Below are 24660 nucleotides of genomic sequence, written 5' to 3'. Positions count from 1 at the left end.
GAATAACTGTCTGTTTTGGTGCTAGAAGAAATTAGGTATATTTTGTTCCTCTCTAAAAGGGGCTAACATGAAACCAGCCATCCTTATAGGGTTATCTGTACCTTGAATGACTCGGATATGAACAGAAACTGTTTCTCTTAGTAGAAGCCCATTTCTTCCTTTTATCAAGTCTGTATTATAAAACAAAGAAACTCTAAGCAAAGGTTACAAAAATTGGAGCGTATTTAAAATTTTTACATGTAATCAATGTGACCTTCTTTAAAATACAAAACAGGTACATTTTTATTTTATTATTTACTCTAAGATAATTGTAGAATTATTAGAGTATTAATTTACACTACACTATCAGCACTGATGTCCAATAAAGTTTAAAGTTATAAGAACATCTTTCTCTTCCACTCATCAGTGTACCTTATGAAGTCAGATATCATCTCGTTTGGATACAACATTCACATGTGATTCTCTGAAATGTGCATCCCTGACCATGACAGACCGTACCTGGGATAATTGTTCCAAAGAAACAAGAGTTAGAAGAAAGCCCTGATTATGGACTTGCCCCTAGGCCTAAAGTTGGGAGGAAAATAATTAAGGTATAAAAAAATTTCTAGCTTTAAAGGTGTATCACTGGGTTGTCTTCACACTAGAATGCATGTAGGTAACTAATTTAACAGACATGTGTCACTGTGAGATATCCCAACTGTTGCAGGGCCCTGTGGCCCAGTGGGGAGGGTATGCATTCTGGGTAGGACCAGGGTCTAAATCCCAGCCCCACCTACCATTCACTAATTGTGTGACCTCAGAGGTTGTTTAATCTATGTGAGTTTGTTTCCCCAAAAGTTAAGAGAAATTATAATATTAATAATATCCACCTTACAGGCAGGGCATGGTGGCTTATGCCTGTAATCCCAGCACTTTGGGAGGTCAAGGTGAGTGGATTGCTTGAGCCCAGGAGTTGGAGACCAACCTGGGAAATATGGCGAAACCCTGTCTCTACTAAATATATAAAAATTAGCCAGGAGTGTGGTGCATGCCTGTAGTCCCAGCTACTTACTTGGGAGGCTAAGGTGGGAGGATGGCTTGAGCCCAGGAGGCGGAGGCTGCTGTGAGCTGAGATCACACCACTGCACTCCAGCCTGGGTGACAGAGTGAGACTTTGTCTCAAAAAAAGAAAAATCCAACTTACAGAGTTGTGAGAATTAAATGAGACAATGGTGCATGAAAGCACCTGGCAAATAGTATTTCCTCTTTTATTGACTATTTTCAAAGATGGTTTAAGATGTGGTTAGTGATTACTAAAACTATGTGAACACAACAGCTGGAGTGTCACTTCTACATACAGAATACTTTCCACATAGAGAATATTTTTCCACAATAGCTGGCAATTAATTTCATTCATTAGTCTAGTTGGGTGAGAATGGCTGTATGTAACATACATATATTAAAAGTGTTCATGAACATGAAATAATAAAGATCTAGAAGAATCTGTAGGATTATCCTGGTTGGATCTCTTTGTCTCGTAGATAAGGAAACTGGGCCCAGGAAGTGAAAGGCATTACCCTGATATCCTCCCCGGTTATTGGCAGAGCCAAGACTGGTTTGTGGGGGTCCAGACTCTTCACTCCCCTCTCCTCCCATGTGTCCACACGGATCATGTTTATTTGGAAGCCTACATTCATAACTGGCACTTTTTCTCTTCTGTCTCATTGTAATGGCCAAAGCAGGTCACGTGGCCAGCCCAGATTCAAGCTGGGAAAGTGGACTCCACCTCCCAATAGGAGGACGTGCAAAGTCACATTGCAGCAGATATGGCTATAGGACAAGGTGAAGACTCTAGATTATTTTTGCAATTAATCTACCACAAATGGCCAATGTCTTCCACAACCTGATCTTTTCTCCAGGCAAAGTAGCAGTGGGCCCCATACACACTTTTTCAAGTGCAAGTATTATGTTTGTCTTTTGGCATTCTAGACATCTCCTCCCTAAACTGTGGGGAAGCCTTGGAAAGGTCTATAAGTATCTGCTGAGTGCCTATTCTGAGCTCAGCACCACTGTGAGGCTGAGGAGAGTACAGAGGCACGAATCTGTAGGAATCAGTAAGCTGTCCCTGCAGGCTCACAAGCGAGATAAGATACACATGGGAACAATTAGGAGACGTGAATGGCAGTGAACCACAAGTGACCCCAACATGGGCAGAGGAAGATGAAAGCAGCCTGCCAACAGTCAGGACAGCAAAGGCACCTTGAAGGCAATGAAATGTACACTAGGCAGGGAAAGAGATAGGACTTAAATAGCCAGATGGAGTTTGGGGAGAATGTCTTAGCTGAGGGAAATTGCATGAGCCTGGGTTGCTGTGGAGAGGTAGATGGCATTCAAGGTGGAAAGATGAGGTTAGTCCAGATAATAGAAACCTTCTATTCAGGATGGCTGGGACACAATGAGGTGGCTGGGGCTACACCTGGTCTTCGAGGCAGGGGCATGGAAAAGAAGGACAAATCTGGCGGTATCTGTGAGGCAGAGCTGGGGTAACTTCAGGAGCGGAGACAACAGAGAGAAGCCCTCTTTACCAACCCAGGTAGTTGGGTGAGAATGACTGTATGTAACATACATATATTAAAAGTGTTCATGAACATGAAATAATAAAGATCTAGAAGAATCTGTAGGATTATCCTGGTTGGATCTCTTTGTCTCATAGATAAGGAAACCCGGCCCAGGAGGTGAAAGGCATTTCCCTGGATATCCTCCTCAGTTATTGGCAGAGCCAAGACTGGTTTGTGGGGGTCCAGACTCTTCACTCCCCTCTCCTCCCATGTCTATTTGGAAGCCTACATTCATAACTGGCAAAGAGTTTGGGTTAAGAAGGTCTGGGCAGTGGGAACCTAACGGGAAAATGCAAAGTCTGGTTTGAAGGAAGGATAGACAGGATTTGGAACTTTTATGTCCCTTGCATTCAGACACTAGTGGCAAACTGTATTATAAGGTAATTCAGTGTTTCATGATTCTGACATATACGTACAAAGTAGAAGGTTCTTTTTTCTTTTCACTGTTATCTCCACTCTCTTATCCTAAATGCAAAAATATTAGTTGCTTGCTAGGTAAATAGAATTTTTCAGCTTATTTTTCCATTCTTGAAAATATTCCAGAACAAATGCAAATCAAAAGTACATATTTGGAAAGTTCACCTTTGAAAATGTTGTACTTAATACTGCTCACCTGCAACACCCAACGCCAATTCTATTAGGCCCAGTATTTTTATTTCAGACCAGAACTGTCCCACACGTAAGCCACTACTGAGTACTTGAAATGTGGCCAGTCCCAGTTGAGATTTGCTGTAAGCATAATATATACACTGGATTTCAAAGACTTAGTATGATAAAAGACTATAAAATATCTCTTTAATCATTTTATACTGATTAGTTATTGAAATGATAATATTTTGGATATATTGAGTAAAATATAAATATTAAAATTAATTTTACCTATTTTCTTTTTACTTTTTTTTAATGTGACTACTAGAAAATGTAAAATTATATGTGGGCTCACATTTGTGGCTCACATTATATTTCTGTTGGACAGTGCTATTTTAAAAGCACATTATGGGCTGGGCATGGTAGCTCACACCTGTAATCCCAGCACTTTGGGAGGCCAACGCGGGTGGATCACTTGAGGTCAGGAGTTTGAGACCAGCCTGGCCAACATGGCGAAACCCCGTCTCTACTAAAAATACAAAAATTAGCCAGTTGTGGTGGTACATGCCTGTAATCCCAGCTACTCGGGAGGCTGAGGCAGGAGAATTGCTTGAACCCAGGAGGCGGAGGTTACAACGAGCTGAGATCGCGCCACTGCACTCCAGTCTGGGTGACAGAGGGGGACTACGTCTCAAAAAAAAAAAAAAAAAAAAAGCACATTATGTCTAGAAATATTATGTTATGGAGATGCCCATGTTGCAATTAATGACATTAACAGGTAGAAAGGTTTCTCATGCCCAATTAAATGAAAAATTGTTCCATACATATCTATTTTCTTCCAGGCTGAATCTGTGATTTAGTGATAAATCATACAAATATCTTGGAGCACATGTTATATTATCTGCTTTCAATGATAGCCATTTATATGATTATGGTTTCTTTTCCCATGGGGAGGAATACAAAAGAAAATTGCAATAAAAATTCCCATTTATTAAAATGTTTTAATAATAAATATTTTAGATGATCACTAATACATGATAAAATAATGTGCCTGCATCATTTTTGCATTAATTTATAAAATCTGAGTACAGCTAGCAGTAGGCCCTCACTGAACAGGTGTGTTTTGTTGTTGCAATTGTTTAATTAGGTCCCTCAAGTGTTTTTCATCTACAGCAGTCCCCTTGCTACTGCTCCTGCTTCTTTTCATGACATTGGCTTTTTGAAGATTCCAGGTCAATTGCCTTGTTAAATATTCTGCATGGTGTTCTTTAACTTGTCCCACTATTCCCTGAATTCCTGAAAGGTAGAGACCCGGTCTAGAGGAGCTTGCTTACACTCAGGCCACACATTTTAGTAAAAATGCTTTGTAGGTGATGTTGTATGCTTAATATTACATCATATTAGAAAGCATACATATCGAGTTTTTCTATGATTCATGATGTTTAGTTTGATTACTTGCTTAAGGTGGTAATTGACAGATTTCTTCATTGCAAATGTATGTTTCCATTTGCAGTTAACAAATAATCTTCATGATTCAAATAATCATGTGAATATTTAGTTCTCTAGTAATTGTTCACCTAATGGCTGTAACATCCATTGCCAATCCCAGCAATTGGGATGGGATTGCCATCCAATCCCAGCTGGAACCAAAATTATTTCATTAGAAGTTATAAAATGGTGACTTTAAAATTCTATCATTCCTTTTACCTCTATTAGCTACTAGCTCTCTTCCATAAAGAATTGCCTTTTTCTCTCTATTACCATGAATTCATGAATTTTTGTTTTGTTTTGTTTTGTGTTTTGTTTTTGTTTTTTGAGATGGAGTCTCGCTCTTTCGCCCAGGCCGGAGTGCTGTGGCGCAATCTTGGCTCATTGCAAGCTTCACCTCCCGGGTTCACGCCATTCTCCTGCCTCAGCCTCCCGAGTAGCTGGGACTACAGGCTCCCGCCACCGCGCCTGGCTAATTTTTTGTATTTTTAGTAGAGACGGGGTTTCACCGTGTTAGCCAGGATGGTCTTGATCTCCTGACCTCATAATCCAACCGCCTCGGCCTCCCAAAGTGCTGGGATTACAGGCGTGAGCCACCGCACCCGGCCTCATGAATTGTTTTATGCAGTATTTACAAATAATTATGGTCATTATTCATTTTGATGCTCAAATTTTCCCAAACTTGACCAGTGTCATTTAGATATGCCTGCCATTCTTTGAGCACTTCCTTGCTTTCTTGTACAGCGAAATGTCCCAGGCTCACCTTGTACTTCCTCTGCCCCATATTGGGCCCCCTTTAGTGAAGAAAGCTATTTAGAAGCCAAGATCTGGGCACAAGGTGTGCTTGGTGCTACTTGGGTCTCTCAATGAACATTTTTTCATTGAGATACAATTCACATATAAAATTCATCCTAAAATGTACAATTAAAAATGCAAATCAAAACTGCAATGAGATATCATTTCATACTCATTAGGATGGCTATTATAAACAACAACACCAGAAAATTAGTGTTGATGAGGATGTGGAGAAATTGGAACCCTTGTGCACTGTTGGTGGGAAAGTAAAATGGTATACATGCTATAGAAAACAGTGTGGCAGTTCCCTAAAAAATTAAAAATAAAATCACCATATGATCCAGTAATGCCACTTCTGGGCACATATCCAAAAGAACTGAAAGCAAAGACTTGAACAGATATTTGTACATCAATGTTCATAGCAGCATTATTCACAATAGTCAAAAGGTGAAAGCTCAGGAGATCAAGACCATCCTGGCTAACACGGTGAAACCCCGTCTCTACTAAAAATACAAAAAATTAGCCGGGCATGGTGGTGGGCGCCTGTAGTCCCAGCTACTCGGGAGACTGAGGCGGGAGAATGGCATGAACCCGGGAGGCGGAGCTTTCAGAGAGTCGAGATCGCGCCACTGCACTCCAGCCTGGGCGACAGAGCGAGACTCCGTTTCAAAAAAAACAAACAAACAAAAAAACGGGTGAAAGCAACCCAAGTATCCATGATGGATGAATGGCTAAACGAAGTGTAGCATAATTGTATAATGGAATATTATTCAGCCTTAAAAAGGAAGGAAATTCTAACACATGCCACAACATGAATGAACCTTGTAGACATTATGCTAAGTGAAATAAGCAAGTCACAAAAGGGTAAATACTGTATGATTCCACTCATATGAGGTGCCTAGAATAATAACTTCATACAGAAAGTAGAATGGTGGTTGCCAGCGGATGCAGGTGGAGGGAGATGGGGAGTTATTGTTTAATGGGCACAAAGGTTCAGTTTGGGAAGATGAAAAACTTCTGCAGGTGGCTGGTTATGATGTTTGCACAACAATGTGAATGTACTTAATGCCACTGAACTGTACACTTGAAATGGTTAATATTTTAATGGTTAATGGTAAGTTTTAATTATGTATATTTTACCACAATTTTTAAAATGTTGTTCAGTTCACAGAGTTGTATAACCATCATCACTATCTAATTTGAGAACATTTTTATCCCCCCACCCCCACAAGAAACCCAAGCCCATTAGCAACCACTCCCTGTTTCCTCCCACCCCGAGCCCTAGGCAACCGCAAATCTTTCTGTCTCTGCAGATTTGCCTATTCTTGACATTTCATATAAATGAAATAAAATATGTGGCTCGGTGTCTTTCTCTTAGCATAATGCTTTCAAGGGTCATCTATGTCATTGCATGTATCAGTACTTCATATTTTTCCATGGCCAAATCGTATTTAATTGTCTAGATATACCACATTTTGTTTGTTAATTCATTAGTTGGTGGATATGCGGGTTAGTTCCCATGTTTGAACTATTATGCATAACGCTGCTGTGAACATTAGTGTACAAATTTTTGTGTGAACACGTTTACAATTTTTTTGTAAACATGAAAATGGATATACCTAGGAATAGAATCGCTGGGTTATAATGATAACTCTATGTTCAACTTTTTGAGGAACTGCCAAGTTGTTTTCCACAGTGGCTGCATATTTTACATTCCCTCCAATATATGAGGGTTTCAAGTGAAAACTTTCTAATGCTGTTCTTTTCTAAACTTCTAAAAGATTTGTATAACTTGCTTTAAATGATACAGCTTCTGTCTTGTATTGTTTTGCAGATGTATAATAAAATATACTGGGAATGCCATACACATTAAAAAAAAAAACAAAACTATTTTACTTATAAACTATGTATAGTCCAAGCTCTGCTATCTATAATCCAGATCCTTTTCCTACTCAACCTGTGGCCTTCTGACTCCCTGGCTGACTGACAGGTAGGGTGGGATGATTTCCAGCTTGACCTCGCGTGTTGTTTGGGATAGACAGGCAGCGCTCAGCATCCTTCCCCCACCTCCTCCGCAATGCAGAGCAACGGGAACTACACTTCCCAGGATGCCCCCTTCCAGCTGGAGTTTGCCTTGGGAGGAACTTGAGGGACATTTGGAAGGGAGAAGGGAAGGGGATCTGTTATTCTCTTGAGGGGGTGACAGCCAGATGCTGAACAGATGAGAGAGTCGCTGAGGCGCCCCAGCGAGCTCTCAGGAGCCGCCCGCGTCAGGCTGACACCTTCATCTCCGCTGCCACCGTCGCTGCAGCTGCCCCCACGCCGCTCTCTGGACCTGCCAGCCGCCCTGTGAGCCTAGCGCGGTGTGCACGGAGCCCACCACAGCCGCAGCGCAGAGCCGCCTGTCCTCCTGAGCAGCCCCTGAAACACACACACGTGTGTGTGTGTATGTGTGTGGGGGGTAGCGGGGGTGTGGAGGCAGTATTTAAATACAATGAAGGAGAACAAAACTGAAGCGTGTCTTAGAGGCCAACTGTGCCGGAAAGTTTCTATTTCCGAACTTAACGAGTTCAGCCTTGCTATCCTTAAGTTATCTTGAGCACACACACACACACACAAAAAGCATTAAAAAAAGAAAAACGTGGTATTAAAAACCCCTTGTAAACACCATTTAATGCTAGAATAATAATCCATCAAACGGATGTCTCATAATTTAAGAATTAGTCCCTTAATGTTGGCATTATTATTTTTCTTGTTTTGATTTATGAATAATCCTGAAAAGAGTATTTTTATTATTTCTTTTAGACGGATTCCAAAATGTGGTTATTTCTGGTTCAAAATATATATCATATTAAATATTATCACTACACATCCCTAGATTGGCTTTCAGAAATGTAACAATTACACCCCTCCATGTAGTGAACATACATTCATCCGGCCATGCCACGGCTGCCATCGAATGCTATCATTTAACAATAATTTTGCTACTTTGATAGATTTAATTTGGGTGTAAAAATTCAGGTTTACTTTTTATTCACGTGCTGATTAGCCATCTGGGTTCTCCCTCCTCTGTTCTTCCTTAACTCCTTTCCCTTTTTCTTCTTGTCTTTTTTCTTTCCCTCCTACCATTCCTTCTTTCCTACCTTCCTCCCTCCCTTCTTTCCATCCTTTTTTCCTTTCTAGAATTTACATCCTTTAGTTACAAATCTGTTGAATGTCCTTATGTTTTTGTAGATTCCCCCAACTTCCTGTTGCATTTAATTGCTTCCATTTCATTATGTACTGGGATATTCTCATGCAGGAAAAATTTACTTGTTTAGAGTTCCTAACATTACTTTTAACCGTTGAAAGTTTCTTTGCAACTCAGAAAGCAGATAAAGGTTAACCCCTGTTTTCTATTATTTATGACAATTTAAAATTTATGGCTTGATTTTATACATTATCTCTTTGACTTACCTAAGCATTTTTTGTATATATTAAAAGAAGATCTAACTTAAGTTTTCCCCAAAATAACTAGTTGCTTGAGTGCAATTTGGACAAATCCTACAATCTTCATGTAATTATATTTTTAGATGCTCAGTGTGGCTCTTTTTAATAACTAAGACATACTGGTTGAAATAGTTCAAAATCTCGGAAATACATAATGTGGGAATCCCATTTCCTAGAGATAACCACTGCTGAGGATTTAGTACATTTTAAAGTTTTTAGCTTTTTAAATTGAGATATAGTTTACAAAAACAATATGCATAGATTTTAAATGTACAATTTGATTAGTTTTGTCAAATATATACCACCACCCAATCAAGATATAAAACATGGCCAGGCACAGTGGCTCACGCCTGTAATCCCAGCACTTTGAGAGGCCGAGGTGGGTGGCTCACTTGAGGTCAGGAGTTTGAGACCAGCCTGGTCAACATGGTGAAACCCCATCTCTACTAAAAACATGAAAATTAGCTGGGTGTGGTGGCGGGAGCCTGTAATCCCAGCTACTGAGGAGGCTGAGGCAGGAGAATCGCTTGAACCTGGGAGGCGTAAGTTGCAGTGAGCTTAGATCACGCCACTTCACTCCAGCCAGGGCAACAGAGAAAGACTCTGTCAAAAAAAAGAAAAAAGATATGAAATATTTCTGCACCCAGAAATTTTCCCACAATGCTTTTCAGTCAGTCTCCATTCCCCCAAAGCAACAACTATTCTATTCTAATTTCAATCACTATAGTTTAGCTTTGACTGTCCTTGAATTTCATATCAATGGAATCATAAGTATAAACTCACCTGTGTCTGACTTCTTTCATGCAACATAACACTTTTGAGATTCATCCATGTTGTTCTGTGTGTTAGCAGCTCATTCCTATTTATTGCTGAATAGTATTCACATTGTATTGACAAACCACAATTTATCCATTTGCTTATTAATGGACATTTGGGTTCTTTCTAGTTTGGGGGTATGTTGAATAAAACTGCTAAGAACACACAAGTCCTTTTGTGGATGTGTCTAGAAGTAAAAGTTTGTTACACCTAAGTTAGGTGTAACTTTAACTTTATGAGAAACAGACACACAATTTTCCAAAGTGGGACAGCTGCTCCCTTTCCTCACAAACACTTGGTATTATTTTGTGTGTGTGTGTGTGACGATAATAGTTAACAAAATTTTGGCATAATCACATATTTAGAGAAAGTTGCAAGAACAGAACAAAGAACTTTTTTTTCTGAACATTTTAGAATAAATTGCCAACCTGATGCTCCATTCCCCCTAACTCTTTAGTGTGCATTTTATACTAACAAAGACATTCTCCTACTTAACCACATACAACCATCAAATTAGGAAATTATTGGTTCATACAACCATCTAACTCTCAGACCCTATTCAAGCTTTTTTAAAATTTAAATTTTATTTTATTTTATTTGTAGAGACAGGATCTCGGCATGTTGCCAAGGCTGGCCTCAAACTTCTGGGATCAAGTGATCCTCTTGCCTCAGCCTCCCAAAGTGCCAGGATTCCAGGCGTGAGCCACCGTGCTCAGCCTCAAACTTTAACAATTATCCCAATACTATTCTTTCTAGTAAAATGATGATTCAAAAATTATGTGCTGCATTTAGTTGTCAAATTTCTTTAGTCTCCACCAAGCTGGAACTGTTCTCAGGTTTCCTTGACTTTCATGACCTTGCTACTTTTGAAGTTTACAGGCCAATTGCATTGTAGAATAGCCTCAAATTTGGGTTTATCTAAAAATTTCACTTCTATACACATCCACAAAATTTGGGTTTATCTAATGTTTCTTCATAATTACATTCAGATTATGCAGCTTTGGCAAGGTTATCCTAGAAGGCACATCACTTTCATTTGCCCCTTTACTGATGATGTTCACTGATCACTGAATAAGGTGGTGTTTGCAAGTCTTCTCCACTAAAAAGTTATTGTTTTCCCCTTGTAAGTAATACTTTTGCACAGAGGTACTCTGAGATTAGTTAACAAGTTGCTTCCCAGACAGATTTTTAATTTGTTCATTTATTAATTTATATCTGCATAAACTTGTGGTTTCCTATATTCTTCGGTGGGTCATAATCTATAATTTATTTTAATACTCAAATAGTACTAAATTTGGCTCTCCAAACTGTCTTCTGTGTCCTTTTGACACACATGTTCCTATCATTCTTGGAACAACCTATTCCCCTCTGGAACAAAAATATCCAGAATCCCCTAATTTTTTCTGTCCATCCTTGGAATCAGCCATTTCTCCAAGAAAGCCTAGTTTCTTTTAGTGAAAAATTGTATCTAGAAACAAAAATGTAGGTACTTGGTGTGCTCAATTTTATGGCATGTTACTGCTTCCAGGGCCTCTCTCAGAACAGAGCTGGAGAATATATGGATGGATACACACACATACACACACACAAACATATATATTTACATCTGTATTTATTTCTGTACCTATGTGTATTGAAAACCACGAGTGTACACCAATATTTGTTCTTTTTTTATTTTTATTTTTAGTAGAGACAGGGTTTTGCCATGTTGCCCAGGCTGGTCTTGAATTCCTGAGCTCAAGCGATCTGCCCACCTCAGCCTCCCAAAGTGCTGGGTTTACAGGCGTGAGCCACCATGCCCAGCCTATGCCAACACTTCTAAATCCAATCCCCCTTTCTGCATCCAATAGCTCCTTTCTCTGACATGTGCTGTCCTTATTATATTCACTTATTTGGTCAATGTGCTAAGTGCATCCAATCTTCCATGTTCATTGCCATCCCCTCCCCAGCATGGTAACCTCCTCATCATGCTCACTCTCTGACACTCCATTCTAGGTCATCCCTCTGCCAGTGTGCCCTCTTCACCTCACCTCTTGAAATCTTCACCTTGTAATCTTCTTTGAGCCTCCCTCCAGTAGATGCCCTCCTGACTCCACTTAGGCTCTGACTCCCCATGCTGGGCCACCTTCACAGCAACACCCCTCTCACCCAGCTGAGGCTCTAACTCCCCAGGTTGGGCTACCTCCTCTATGGACTCTGCTCCCCTAGCTCAGGCTGTGATATCCAACACTGGGCTGCCCCTATCTGGATATTTGTCTCACCCTGGGGCTCTTATTCCAATATGCCATGCTGAACTGTCCCTGGACATGACCACCTCTCTCTCTCTCTCTGCTGGAGCTCTGAACTCCTCCATGCCAGGCTTCCTCCTACATGATTAGCCTTCTGCCCCTACCTGGGCTCTGACCATGCCAGGACTTCCCACTGTGGGGATGCTTTACTCACCCTTCTCAGGCTCTGATATACTGTTCTAACCCATTGCAGCTGCCTCCGCCTACCCTCACCAAATCCTCATCATGTGGCATGTTCTTACTAGCCATTTATACATCTTCCTTTGTCAAATGTCTGATTGGGTTTTTGCCCACTTATAAGGTTGTTTTTCTTGTTTATTGGTTTGCAGGAGTTCATATATTCTGGATCCAAGTCCTTTTTCAATAAATGCATTGAGAATGTTTTCAACCACACTGTGGCCTGCCTTTTATTTTCTTAATGGTATTGAGCAGGAATTTTTACTTTTTACAAAGTCCAATGTATACGTTTTTAATTTTATGGCTAGTGTGCTTTTTTGTGTGTCCTGTCTGAAACACTTACCTACCCTAAATTCAGAAATATATTCCCCTATTTAAAACAAATTGTGTATGCTGTGAGACAGAGGTCAAGGTTATTTTTTTCCTACAGATTTCCAGTTTTCCAACACCATTTATTGAAAAATATATTCATTTCCTGATGAATGACCTTGGGTCTTTTGTCAAAAATCAATTACCAGCTGAACATGGTGGCCCACACCTGTATTCCCAGCATGTTGGGAGGCCAAGGGGAGAGGATTGCTTGAGATCAGGAGTTCAAGACCAGCCTGAGCAACATAGTGAGACTCTGTCTCTACAAAAATTTAAAAATTAGCCAGGTGTGGTGGTGTGCACTTGTAGTCCTAGCTACTCAGGAGGCTGAGGTGGGATGATCACTTGAGCCCATGAGATAGAGGCTGCAGTGAGCTACAATTGTGCCACTGCACTCCAGCCTGAGAGAGAGCAAGGCCCTATCTCTAAAAAATAAACAAGTAAATAAATAAATTACTATATATTGGAGATTCATTTCTGGACTCTCTATTCTGTTCCATTGATCTGTAGTCTATCAATACACCAATATTCCATGGTACTTGGTTACTATAGCATTTATAATCAGGTGGTATAAGCTCTCCAACTCTGTTCTTCAAGATTGTTTTTCCTAGGTCTTTGAATTTTCTATACCTAACTATGTGTATTGAAAACCATCAATCTACAGCAATTCTTTATTTTTATTTTTAGTAAAGACAGGGTTTCCCAGCTTATTGCCCAGACTGATCTGGAACTCCTGGGCTCAAGCAATCTGCCCGCCTCGGGCCCCCAAAGTGCTGGGATTACAGGTGTGAGCCACCACGCCCAGTCTATGCCAATACTTCTCATTCCAACCCAATGCCATATAAATATAAATTTCACACTCAGCTTGATTTGCTACAAAAAAAAGGGCTGCTTGGTATTTTGATCGGGATTATGTTGAATCTATATATCAAATTGGGGAAAATTGTTACCCTAATAATACTAAATTTCTATTCTATGAACATTATATATTGCCATTCGTTTAGGTATTTGCTAAATTTTCTTACAATGTTTTATAGTTTGGAGTATAAATGTCTTGAAGATATTTTATCAAATGTATTCCCAAATATTTTATATTTTTGAATAGTATCTAAGTGCTATTTTTAAAGTTTATATTTCAATTGTTTATTGGTAGCAGATAAAAATACAGTTGACTGTATATTGACTTTGTATTACACAATATTCTTAAATTCACTTTTCAGTTTTAGTATTTTTTCATAGATTTTTAAAGATTTTAAATGTAAATAATCATGACTGCCATAAAGACAGTCTTGCTTCATTCTTTTTCAATCTGCATACTTATTTCTTTTTCCTGTCTTATCCACTGGCTAGGATTTTCAATATAATGTCAAACAGAAGTGGTGGTAATGCATATTCTTACCTTTTCCTCATTTTAGGGAGGTATCATTCTGGCTCTGTCACCCATGCTGGAGTACAGTGGCACAATCTCAGCTCACTGCAATCTCTACCTCCTGGTCTCAAGCAATCCTCCCACATCAGCCTCCTACCACTTGGCTAATTTTTTGAACTTTTTGTAGAGACAGGGTCTCACTATGTTGCCCAAGATGGTATATTTTATTTTCTACCTATGTTATAAACCCTGCAAATATATTATGATTGTTGTTTTAATAGTGAACGGTCTGCCAGGCATGGTGGCTCACACCTGTAATCCCAGCATTTTGGGATGCTGAGGCAGATAAATCACCTGAGGTCAGGAGTTCGAGACCAGCCTGGCCAACATGGTGAAATCCTGTCTCTACTAAAAATACAAAAATTAGCCAGGCATGGTGGCAGCTGCCTATAATCCCAGCTACTAGGGAGGCTGAGGCAGGAGAACTGCTTGAACCCAGCAGGTGGAGGTTACAGTGAACCAAGATCACGCTACTGCACTCCAGCCTGGGTGGCAGAGCAAGACTCCATCTCAAAAAAAAAAAAAAAAAACAAAAAAGGTGAATGGCCTTATTTCATATTTACTGGGCATGATGACATGGGATCATTTTCTCTGACCTGATAAATTACTTTAGGATTTTTTCTCATGTTAGTCTACTAGGTGTGCAACTTCACAGTTCTTATTTGTCTGAGGACATTTTTTTCACTTTCATATTCGAAGTTTTTTTTGGTGGAGGGTAACAGAATTCTAGGTTGACAGGGTTTTTGTTTAGCTTTGTATTTCTTTCAGCATTTTAAAGATGTTATTGTCTTCTGCTGTCCATAGGTTTTTGTTAAGAGATCAGTTATCTTTATTGTTGTTCCCCAAGAGAAATTATATCATTTTTTCCTCTGGCTGCCGTTTTTTTTTTTTTTTTTTTTAAGAGTCTCATTCTATTGCCCAGGCTGGAGTGCAGTGGCGTGATTTCTGCTCACTGCAACCTCTGCCTTTCGGGTTCAAGCGATTCTCCTGCCTCAGCCTCCTGAGTAGCTGGGATTACAGGCGCCCACCACCAAGACTGGCTAATTTTTGTATTTTCAGTAGAGACGGAGTTTCACCATGTTGGCCAGGCTGGTCTCGAACTCCTGACTTCAGGTGATCCACCCGTTTTGTCCTCCCAAAGTGCTGGGATTATGGGCGTGAGCCACCATGCCTGGCCCTGGGCTGCTTTTAAGATTTTCTTTTTGGACCAGGTGTGGTGGCTCATGCCTGTAATCCCAGCACTTTGGGAGGCCAAAGAGGACGGGTCACTTGAGGTCTGGAGTTGGAGACTAGCCTGGTCAACATGGTGAAATCCCATCTCTAGTAAGAATACAAAAATCAGCTGGGTGTGGCGGCACGCGCATGTAGACCCAGCGACTCAAGCGGCTGAAGAACAAGAATCGTTTGACCCCAGGAGGTGGAGGTTGCAGTCAGCTAAGATAGTGCCACTGCACTCCAGCCTGGGCAACAGAGCAAGACTTTGTCTCAAAAAAAAAGAGATTTTCTTTTTATCTTAAGTTTTCAGAAGTTTTATTGTGCTTTGCTTAGGTGTGCTTTTATTATCCTGCTTGAAGCTTTTTGTGAAGCTTTTTGAATCTGTGAACTTTATCATTTATTAGATTAGGAAAATTCTCAGCCATTATTTATTCAAGATTACTTATGTTCTTTCTCTTTCTCTTCTCTTTCTAAATGCCAATTACACATACATTAGACCTTTTGCCTATGCCCCACATCTCTCTCTGTTATTTTTTATCCCCATTATGTTTTTTTCCTTCTGTGTTCCATTTGAATATTTTCTATGACTATTTTTGAATCTAGACTGGTGCTGTAACCATTCAAATAGTTCTTAATTTCAGATATTTCAACTTGCATTTCTAAAATGTCCATTTGATTCCTATTCATAGATTCAAATGATCGGTTAAAGTACTTTTTCATCCATGTTATCCATCTTTCCAATTTTTTAAAACATACTCATGATCATTATTTTGAAATCCTTGTCCACTAACTCTTGTATCTGAATCATCTCTGGGTCTGCTCCTTTTACTATTTTATCTCATGATTGGTTGTTTCTTCCTTTTTCTTTTTTTGTTGCATGTTCAGTGACTTTTTTTTTGTATGCTGGATATAGTGATTAATACAGTGGATGGGCTCTAGATTCTATTCTTCTGAATGTTGAATCTTGTTCTAGCAGCAAGTGTCTATTTAAATTTAGCCCTCACATGACATAATTGACACATCTCTTATTTGAGAATTACAAAATTTGATCATGATCATATTGTAGCCTCTCAAAGTGCTCTAGAAATTGTCAGTGGTTTACATGAAGTGGCCATGGGTGTCCGGAGCACCCTGAAACTGTATCAAAGTTGTACATATTTCCAAACATTTTTATTTTATTTATTTTCAAGATATGCAGCAAGTTTAATACCTGAAGGTTAACAGAAATGGCAAGAGGACACAGATGCAATGCTACAGTAAAATGGGGCTGGGGGTAGAACGGGGCAGAGGGACACTGGATATTATCACGCCAACCAGTGAATGACTCCTCTGGTGCCCCGAGGTCATGAGACACTTGAAAGTATGGAGTAAACTAACAACTCTGAAGGACAAGTAGCTGGCAGCATTGCTGAGATAGGCTAGGGGCCAGGGTCTGGAGCTTTGTCACAGAGTGTTGATGCTCAAGGATGCCTGGGCTCAAGAGTGTTCCGGTCAGCATTTTAACATGAGGAGAAGGGCTTCTTCAGGACATACTCCCTTCTCTTAACATGAGGTGAAGAAACCCATCCCATTCTGGGTAACGGGGCCCCATAATACCTTGGTCTTTTGATATACACTACACACCACTGTGCCCCCCAGCCAGCTTCACTCCGTCTGCTAAGCACCCACTTTGCAAACGGATCTCAGAGAGAAGAAATCCAGAGGAGGTGGGAGGAGCACCATGGAGGGATTTGAGGAACAGGAGTTGGCCCAAAGGAGCAGATGTGTCCCATGTAGGGTCCCTCCTAGGCATGGTGAAGACCGCTATTGCTCAGAAGCACCTTTTCCCCAGGTTTGAAGGCTGGTATCCCAAGGTAGGGGCAGCCGGCACAGCAGAAACTATTGCCCAGATAGCAGTTTCCACAAGCTGACTTGGGTTGGGAGCTCATCTGCTCCCTTGACTTCTCTTTTTCCAGTTCTTCAGCAAGCCCACGGGTGCAGCTCTGGCAGGTCTTCCTCTTTTTCCCTTCCCCACAAGGAGCAGCCTGCAGGGAAGCCAGATCTGGCTTCTTCAAATCTTCTGGATCCAGTAGCTCCTCTGAGTCAATAAGATCCATGCTGTCATCTTCCATATCATTGGCTGAGAGGGTCCACAGCTTGGCACCAGCAGGGTACCCAGCAAGCTTCACTGAAGGAGATGACTTCTTGGTGATGGAAAGCTTAAGCTGACTAGAAGAACTCACTTCAAAGTTTTTTTTTTTTTCGCTTGTGATCTGAACAAAGAGCAGGCTGTCACTTTCATGACCCAGGTGTTCTTGAACAGACTGTACCTTCTCAGGGCTTAAGGGTTCCCATGGCAGCTCTTTCACTTCCATAAGACCAGAAGGAGTCAGGGCTGAACACAGCTTGCTGTCTTCGCTTTGCTATTGTTATCTACAGCTGTCTCTACTGGTTCTTTCAGAAAAAGACATCCACTAGACCGAAGGATCCGGGTGATTTCAGCCAAAATCTCAGCACTGTGTAGAGTGGTGCTTCCCAGGACTAAACCCGACAAAATAATGTCAAAGCTGGATTATTTGTGGGCAGATTGCAACAGCTGGTTGTTTTCCACAGACACGCGGCCCTCATTGCCAGTTAACACTTGAAGCTTATCCACCAGATCTTTCAGAGCCTGCACTGGGGATGACTTATCCCAGACCACTGCCACAAACTGGCCAGCAGAGATCCCAAAATCTGCCATTCCTGCAGTGCAGTGCTGATGGACCTAAAAACTGCCGCCTGGGCTCGCTCCCAGCTTCTCCTCAGCCATCGACCCCACGCAAACATTTTCAAAATGAAAAGGCACTCTCATGTTCTCCTCCCTCTGTGCACTTTGCTGTTGGTGTGACACGGCATCTAAAGATGTTTCTGGTTTGTTTTTTTTTTTTTTGGTAAGGTGGTGTTAACTATATGGTTATTGGCTAGAAATTCTAAGTTATCAATTGTGTGTGTGTGTGTATATATATATGTATATTTGTAAAAAGAACAAAACAAACGAGACGAACTTGGATGCTCCTTGCTTGGCATTGAGGCTGTGGAGAAGATACCTTTTGGAGGGGCGGTAGCTCAGGACCTGCACTGTGAGGCTGGGCCTGTTGACTCTGCAGTGGCATCCATTTAGCTTCAGGTTGTCTTGTTTCTGTATATAATGATAGCATTCTGCTGCCATCTTAGCCGTGGACAAAGGGGGATCAGCTGGCATGAGAAGTTTTTTTGTTTCGTTTTGTTTTGTTTTAGTTAAGTGGGGTAGTTTTTAAACTGTTTTTAAACAAACTGTGGAACTCTTCATTGTCAGCAAAGCGAAGAGCCACTGTATCAATGAAAGTTCAAGAACCTTCTGTACTTCAACACAATTTGCTATTTTATTTATTTTTTGCTTAGAATGTTGAAATGTTTTTGAAGTTAAATAAACAGTATTACATTTAAAAAATAGATAAATAAGTAAATAAATAAATAAATTTAGCCCTCACTCCTACTGTGTAACACTGGTCACTCATGGTCCATAATCCTAGGATGTGGGCTTTCTAGAGTCTCCATGAATACCTAGGCATCCATGAAGGTTTACACATTCTACATTAGAATAAGCCTAACCTCTTGCATATCCACATTATTTGCAGCCTCTGAAATCTCTGTTCAGCTCTGAGCCTCCCAAAAACTATTAACTGCTAGACATTCTGAAGTCTTGCCCTACAAATACAGATCTTAATAGTGGGCTGAATAGCTGAGGGAAATTTTAATGCAATTTTTGAGGGCTCCTTTTCTGTAGCTCCTACCTCTAAGTGACCTTGCCCTCCACACCCAGCTGTGTTAGAAGGCCTGGGCTCCGATCTTTGTTTCTTCTGCCCAGAGACACTGCCGCTCTGTCTTTGGGCTCCATCTCTCTGTGCTGGGATGAATGTGAGGTTGGCCATGTGCTTCCCTTTTCTGAAGGATAATAATCCAGTGACGCATGTTGTCATTTTACGTAATGTGTCTAGCTTCTATTGTTGTTTACATCAGAAAGGTGAGTCCAGTACCAGCTACTCAATCATGACTAGAACTGGATGTCAAGAAATTTATTTTTTTTAAAGGAATAAACTTAAAAAACCATTATGTTTTTCCCATCTCTAGTTGTAGTGCACGGCTACACATAAAAAGCCTCTTACCACATGCTCTGACTAAAATTCAGATTACAAATTGTATTTTCCTGGCCAGTGCTAAGAGCCAAGAAAGTTCTATATTTTTATAGGGTTCTGTCTTTTATTTTCATACCTTCCATAAAACACTTAATAACAGCTGGGCGCAGTGGCTCACACCGGTAATCTCAGCATTTTGGGAGGCCGAGGTGGGTGGATCACCTGAGGTTAAAAGTTCGAGACCAGCCTGACCAACATGGTGAAACTCCATCTCTACTAAAAAATACAAAAAAATGGCCGGGCGCAGTGGCTCACGCCTGTAATTCTAGCACTTTGGGAGGCCAAGGCAGGGGGATCACCTGAGGTCAGGAGTTTGACTAGCCTGGCCAACATGGCAAAACCCCATCTCTACTAAAAATACAAAAATTAGCCAGGCATGGTGGCAGGCACCTGTAATCCCAGCTACTCAAGAGGCTGAGGCAGGAGAATCGCTTGAACCCAGGAGGCGGAGGTTGCAATGAGCCGAGATGGTGCCATTGAACTCCAGCCTGGGTGACAAGAGCAAAACTCCGTCTCAAAAAAACAAAAAAACCCAAAAACGATTAATAACAAGATAGAATATATTTGATCTAATCTTTGTGGACTTTTCTATTATTCATATAAGTGGAATAAAACTTTAAAATTTACATATTGATTTTTTTTTGAGACATTTGGCTCTTGTCGCCCAGGCTGGAGTGCAGTGGCATGATCTCAGCTCACTGCAATCTCCACCTCCAGGGTTCAAGCGATTCTCCTGCTTCAGCCTCCCGAGTAGCTGGGATTACAGGTGTGCACCACCATGCCAAGCTAATTTTTATATTTTTAGTCAAGACAGTGTTTCACCATGTTGGCCAGGCTGGTCTTGACCTCCTGACCTCAGGTGATCTGCCTGCCTCAGCCTCCCAAGTGCTGGGACTACAGGCGTGAGCCATGGTGCTCGGCCAATATTGATTTTCATAATAATAGAACACTATAAAAATAAATATTTCTTAGGTCAAAGACAGAACATGGAAGTACAAGTGCTCTGATTTCCTTCAAAAGTGAAATAAGAGGGAAATAGATGAGTTTTGTCACCCCATTTTTTCTCACTTTTTGATGAATACAAAATCTAAAGGAATAAAAGCTGTGCCCAAGTACCTTCACTAAAAATGGCTTGTACACAAAATTAGATCAGAGTTAGGAAGATCTGTAATTCCTATTTCTCCTACAAATTGTCTTTTAAGACAATTCAATTCCTGGTTAGGCACCTAAAATAAAAGAAAATTCCTGGGTAGGAGCCTAAAATACAATTTTTATAGTAGAAAAGCTTCTGCGTTATGATCATAGAAACCGGAATTTATTTTTGTTTCCCTCATTTTGGAAAGAATAAAGAAGTTACTTAGCAATCTCTGTTTCCCCAATATCCTATTGTTATTTACTTGACATTGAAGATTAAAGTTATTTAAACGTTTCAAAGATACTTTTTAAAGTCTGGAGCTCACTATGTCTAAAGTATTCATTAAGTCATTAAATATATATTCAATATTTAATGTTCGAATAATGGAGGGGTAATAAAAATGAATCAAACATTTTTCTTATCTTCAAGGATTTATTGTAATTTTGTGGGAGAGGTAAATAAGCACAGTATGTGGAAGAAAGCAGCCACCTGCTATACTTTACCATGTTATGCAAGTTCAAGGAGAGGAAAGCTTTTGTTTGTGTGGGTAAAATGGATCATCAAAGGTTTCAAAGGAGGCAATGATATCAAATGCGGTCTTAAATTTGGGGTAGAATTTTAAGTGGTGGGGAAAAAAGGATAGCCTGTACAGGTGCAAGAACTGCATAGTCAAAGACAGAAAAGAAAAAGGAATAACAGAAGGTCTAATTTGCCTGGAAATTAGAGATAACACTGGAAGGCAGTGTGAGGTCTTCTTTGGGGAATTTTAATGCCAGGTGGGGGAAAGCAGAAAACAGGGAGCCAGACAGGCTTTTGCTGACCGGAGGAGCACTGGAACTGGAACTCAGAAACATTCACCTGGCCACAAGACCACATCAAGACCTCAGGGCCAGTGCTGATCTAGATAAGAGTTTCCAACTACTCAATCTTGAACAAGGTAGTGAATTCTCATAAAATTAAATTCAATGTAGAGGAGTGTCCTATATTCTAAGGCTGAGTCCTCCCTACGTTACCATTTTAAAAATATTCTATAGAACAATAAAAGATAAGTTTTTTAAAGAATGTCTTTATCTGGCAAAATTAAAAGTTGGGAATTCTATGTTGGTTCTAAACCCTTTTTTGAAATGTTATTGGTGAGAAAACCCAAAGCCTGGGAACTCTTAGCACACGGTGCCAATTTAGACATGAGAAAGAGTGGGGCGAGCTTGCTTGGATAGAGTGGTGAAAAAGTGGGGCTGATACGAGGAAAGGTAGTTGGAAATTTAGAGGACGAGGTAACTATTTGGTTATGAGAGTCAACAGAGGACAATTCCAAGGGTACCATGAATCAAAACAGGAGAGCCGGGAGGATAAAGGTAGTTTGGTGGAGGCAGAGTAGGCAGAGGCTGGCAAGGAAGAGATTCGTTTTGGAAATATCATGTGGTTTGTTCCTGTAAGACAGCTGTTTGGAAATGTCCAATGAGCAATTAAAATGTCAGTCTGCAGCTTGGGAGGGGAGGGCTACTTATTGATGAAACAACAGGCATTTATTTTATACTTACTATGAGCCAAGCACTAAGTTTGGGGGAAAGAGACATATTTGCATGTTATTCTATAGACTCCCTTGCACTGATCTTTTCTTCATTAAGTACTTGTTAATATAATCCTTTTATTTGTTTTATGGTGCTTTGAACATGTAAGCCAAGATACAATGGAAATACAATATTCACATTTACAATTGGTCTACAAATGAATAGAAAACTAAGACCGAAAAAAACCTTTATTATTGTGTTAGTTACTAGCACAGGCTACAGTAACAAATGAATACAAGCATATAATGGCACAGCCCCATAAAAGTTTCTTAGTCACAATTTCTCTCTTGGTGGGCAAGTAAATAGGTGGCTAAAATGACTCTTAAGAGACACAGTCTGAGAGGGGGTCCACCTCATAAACACAAGGCTTCCAAGGGTCACTGCATCTCAGTCAGTATGCAGTGGCAGTGGCACCTTCAAGCCTTTAAGTGGCAGCATCACTTCCACTTATAATCAACAAGCTAGAACCCAGTCACATAGCCCCATCTAACTGCAAGGGCCATCTAGGAAACATAGTCAAGCTTTGTGTTCAAGGAGAAGAGGAAATGGATTTTGTTGAACAATGAGCAGACTGCCATAATTTTCATTAAATCATCTGAGAAAAAAAGTTAAATTATGAGAAATAAAACACTGGGTCATGAAGAACACTTAGTGTACCAATGAACAGAATCTTTAGCACTGCTTCTCTGGAAAGAAGTAATTGGCACTTATAAGGAACTTCTATTCATGTAACAGTTAAACCATGTTTTATTAGAAACAAAACAGCTGAATTCCAATATTGTTCAGAGTCCTTGCAAGGGTATCATTTGTTTTTTCTAGCTGAATAGTAATCTAAGCTAACCTGAAATGATGGGAAAGAAGACAATATTCCAGTATTAATATGTTTTCTACAAGCACATCATTGATAACCTTCCTCTTTGTTCCCAGGAATATAGGCCTCTTCAATGTGTTTGTGGTTTTTGCATTCGTTTCACCATCAGCATTTTTTCTTCACAATTGTCCTTCAATGACTGCATCCTGTTATGAACTCTTACTTAGCCTGTGACAACTTGCCTACTTCCAGATTTTGACTAAATTCTCAAACCCTTCATGTGAGTTCTTGAGCCTGAACTGTGCTCAGAGTAGCAGACAGAAACCCATTAGCAGTAATCCATCACTGCTCAAGATCTTTTATCATTTGATATCTAGAGATATCTGCATTTATTTACGAAATACGTCGATTATCCCTTAGAACTAAATTCCTTGTAATTTACATCAAATATCTCTACTAGGGACATTTCCTTTCCACATCTTAAGATTATCACCAGTTCTGCTTTGGCAGAGTCTTTTTTTTTTTTTGAGACGGGAGTCTCACTCTGTCATCCAGGCTGGAGTGCAGTGGCACCATCTTGGCTAGTTGCAACCTCCACTCCCCAGGTTCAAGCGATCCTCCTGCCTCAGCCTCCCAAGTAGATGGGATTACAGGCGTGTGCCACCACACTGAACTAACTTTTGTATTTTTAGTAGAGATGGGGTTTCACCATGTTGGCCAGGCTGGTCTTGAACTCCTGACCTCAACTGATCTGCCCACCTCGGTCTCAAAAAGTGCTGGGATTACAGGTGTGAGCCACGGTGCCCAGCCGAGGAAGTCTTATTGACATCAGCAGTAATACATTGTTTCTTCTGGCTTCAAATTTGGAATGGGAAGCATTTGAAAAGAAACTGGGATTTCAGATATTAGCTCTGCTTTACATTGATCCTAAATAGGTGGTATGGTCTCTTGCTGGTAAGTAGTAGGGAGGAAGAGGGGAGATACTATGGGAGTAACACGGATCATCAGGAAACCTTCACAGCATTGTTTTGTTAGAACATGTTCATGGATTTTTGGTTTTGGTCACCTAGCACCAGAACACTTTGTTTAGGCAGAGTCCTAAAATAGGCAGGAGGCAGCGTCACACATCCCACCGTGGAAGCTAAAGGAGGAAGATAATCTTTTTTCTCTGACAGCTGGGGCATCTGCAAATGTTCTTGCCAAGTGCTTTGAACCTCGAGGGAGTGACACAAAAAAGCAGGATGCGGAGATCATTGTAGGTATGGTGGGATTAACAGCCCATAGCAGAGATGACTTCTGAGGTGTGAGGTCCTCTGAAGACTGTACCTAGGGCAGGGACCATCTTGGCTGTGCTCCAAGTTGCCAGCTTCCCTGGCTTCTTCTTTCCTGGACCTTGTTCTTCTTTGGTTCTGTGACAGACTTATAAAAATTGCCTTTTTCTTGCGTTGGTCAGGGTAAATTTCTGTTGTCTTCACCAAAAATTCTGACTAGCATAAACATTCCACATATCATCTACACCTATAATTTCCATTAAAATACCTGTTTCATTGCAAAAATTATCAATGGAAAACTTTTTAAATATAGACAAATAAAAGACCCCAAAACCAAAAACCACTATGACCTCATCACCCATGCAAAACCCTTGTAATCAAAGTTTTTAAACATTTTTTGGTACATACTCTCCCAGACTTTTTTCCTG

The 24660-nt window shown here is 40.4% G+C and overlaps 1 pseudogene; it reads right to left on the bottom strand.

Moving 5' to 3' along the window:
• Positions 1-17035: 17035 nt before the first annotated feature.
• On the bottom strand, positions 17036-18068 carry LOC129014459 (anamorsin-like; annotated as a pseudogene).
• Between the last annotated feature and the right edge of the window lie 6592 nt (positions 18069-24660).

This window comes from Pongo pygmaeus, chromosome 16 (genome assembly GCF_028885625.2).
Source record: "Pongo pygmaeus isolate AG05252 chromosome 16, NHGRI_mPonPyg2-v2.0_pri, whole genome shotgun sequence".
Lineage (NCBI taxonomy): Eukaryota > Metazoa > Chordata > Mammalia > Primates > Hominidae > Pongo > Pongo pygmaeus.
Note: the sequence above shows the minus strand (reverse complement) of the source record. Positions and strands in the feature narration are given on the sequence as shown.